At 47.0% G+C, this 2,797-nt stretch overlaps 1 pseudogene; it reads left to right on the top strand.

The window, feature by feature from the left end:
* The first annotated feature begins 1,212 nt into the window (after positions 1-1,212).
* Positions 1,213-1,619, top strand: LOC128105905 (high mobility group protein HMG-I/HMG-Y-like; annotated as a pseudogene).
* The last annotated feature ends 1,178 nt before the right edge of the window (positions 1,620-2,797 follow it).

Below are 2,797 nucleotides of genomic sequence, written 5' to 3'. Positions count from 1 at the left end.
CTTTATTCACTGTTAAATTTTAATTGCATAGTCATAACTTTATGAATATATTCTGGCAATAGGCCATTTCTACACTTGACAGCCAATCCACTAGCACTGGGCAATGCTGGCAGCCATTGCTTTCTTTTCATGGTAACAGCAACTGTGTACAAAGAATTCACCGCTCTCCAGGCTGGGATACACAAACCAGCAGACTCCTACCACGCTTTCAGTGAAGAGGACTTGTAGCCAGATACATGGATGCTTCTCCACACATGCCAAGCAGACATCACCTGGTGTCTCCTGATTCAATTCCTTTCTAACACCATGTCCTCAAATAGCTTACAGGTTCAAGGCTCATTACCACAATACCATCCCTGTTCCAATGCCAACCTTAAGTCTGGGACCTTCATTCTTCTTACCAATCACTTATAAGTCAGGGATTTCTATACTCTTTTCTCTGGTCCAATAATTTGTTAGAACATCTTATAAAGCTCAGGGAAATATCTCACTTCTATTTATCATTTGTGTGTACTGTACATGTAGGTACTGGTGTGCATACCTGTGTGCACATGCACATGTGAAGGCCAGAAGAGGACATCAGATGGCCTTTGTCACTCTGCCTTATTTCTTATTTTTGAGGCAAAGTATCTCTCTGAACCCGGAGTTCACTTTTTCCCCCCACTTAGGCCGGCAGCCAGCAATCCTCAGTGACCACCCTGCCTTTATCTTGAGCAATGCGGGGGTTATTGTTGGCATGTGTGAAAATGCCCTGCTTGTTACATGGGTGCTGGAGTTAAATGACTCAGGTAATGTCATTTTGTTTTGACTCCATTTTGTGTTTGCTTAGACAGTTCTCAGCCCTCTCCCGCTCTCCCCATAGCAGTCATGTCTGCCTTGGCAGCACATTTGTGATTTCCATGGCCTTGACCATGGCTCAGATGTATTAACCAAAATAATTAATGTAAACTAAAACAACTGAAAAAGATATGTCTTTAAAAATATAACTGGCATGCTATGTCTAAAATAATTGTTATTCTCTATCAGGAATAAATGTTTCAAAGTTACTATGACCCTCATTTAACTTTGATGTAAATTACGGTCCTTGTGGTTTTTGCCTTTAAAAACTCTGTACTGAGTTGGGACTCCTGAGTTGGGGCTATTTCTGGTGTTGACACGGCTCCAAGAAGGCCATCACCGCCAGTCCCTCTTACTGCCCGGTAGCGAAGGAAGATGAGCGAGTCCAGCTCAAAGTTTAGCCGGCCTCTGGCCTCCAAGCAGGAGAAGGACCGGGCAGGCGGTGCAAGAAGCCTCCCGTGAGTCCTGGGACAGCTCTGGTAGGGAGCCCAGTGGAGTGCCAACACCAAAGAGACCTCGGGACCCACCAAAGGGAAGCAAAAATAAGGGTGCTGCCAATACACGGATAACTACCACAGCTCCAGGGAGGAAAGCAAGGGGCAGACCCAAGAAACTGGAGAAGAAGAAAGAGGAGGGCATCTCCCAGGAGTCCTCGGAGGAGGAGCAGCGACCATGCGCAGTGCCGCCTGCTCCTTGGCCATCAGAGGAGCAGCTTTCCCCTGGGACTGGAAGCCCCGCTTCCAGGCCCCTCCCACAGCAGCAGGATTTGGCTCAGTCCCTGAGCCCTCCTCCCCAACATACCTGTCCTCTCCTGACAAGGGTAACTTCTCATTTAACCGCAGCCTGTCCTGGGGCACACCTGCCTTAGAGACATTGCTCTGGGGTGGGGGGTCTCTTTGTCTTGCAGGTCCCTTCTGCTCTGCTGTTCCTGGCTTCCTTGTCTCTGAGGCCAGTTTCTGTAATTCTTTAGATCAACTCATTTTCTTATGAGTTAAACATTATCCCACTTTTAATTAAAGAACAAGACTAGTGAGTCCTTGGTCTGCTCTTCAGTGCTATCTGAAGATCATTAGCTAGTCCAGGCTTTGGAAACTGATGGAAGATTAGCAATTAGGGAGTCTGCTTTTCCTGCAATCAGTGACTCCAACAGCTAGTGTTCCCCGGAATGAAGGGAGTTTTTGTTTATTTTTAAGTTACAGTACTGAGTAAATGGGGAGGCAGCAGGAAAGAATATTGTTTTTTAAAATCTTTTAAAAATTAATTTATTTTCTTTATGTATATGAGTGTTTTGCCTCCATGTATGTCTGTGCATCATGTGCATACCTTGTGCCTGTGGAGGTCAGAAAAGGCCCTGGAACCCCTGGAACTGGACTTGTAGATGGTAGTGAGCCACCATGTGGGTAGTGGAAATCAAAACCAGGTCCTCTGCAAGAGCAAAAAGTATTCTTAACTACTGACCCAACTCTTTCCAGTTCCAAGAACAACTGTACAAAGAGAAATTTGTGAAATAGAGATACCCTAAAATCAGATGGCGTAAGACACAGAGGCGCTACCATTATTGCTGTTATAGTTTGTCATAAATGATATGATATGACTCATGGTTGGAGAGATGGCTCAGTCAATAAAATGCTTTCTTTGCAAGCACAGGGAATCAAGTTTAATCTCCAGGATCCGTGTATAAAGCTTCATGTGGTATCATGCACTTATAATCCTGGAACCCATGAGGCAGAAACAGGAGGCTCCCTAGGGCTTATTATCCAGCCAGCCTAGCTGGATCAGTGAGTCTCAGGCCAATGAGAAGCCCTGTCTCAAAAAACAAGGTGAGCCGGGTGGTGGTGGCGGCGGCGGCGGCGGCGGCGGCGGCGGCGGCGGCGGCGGCGGCGGCGGCGGCGCACGCCTTTAATCCCAGCACTCGGGAGGCAGAGCCAGGTGGATCTCTGTGAGTTCGAGGCCAGCTGAG

This window comes from Peromyscus californicus, unplaced genomic scaffold (assembly GCF_007827085.1).
Source record: "Peromyscus californicus insignis strain IS unplaced genomic scaffold, ASM782708v3 Scaffold_9__1_contigs__length_137607984, whole genome shotgun sequence".
In the NCBI taxonomy this organism is placed as follows: domain Eukaryota; kingdom Metazoa; phylum Chordata; class Mammalia; order Rodentia; family Cricetidae; genus Peromyscus; species Peromyscus californicus.
This window is presented reverse-complemented; position numbering and strand designations above follow the sequence as displayed.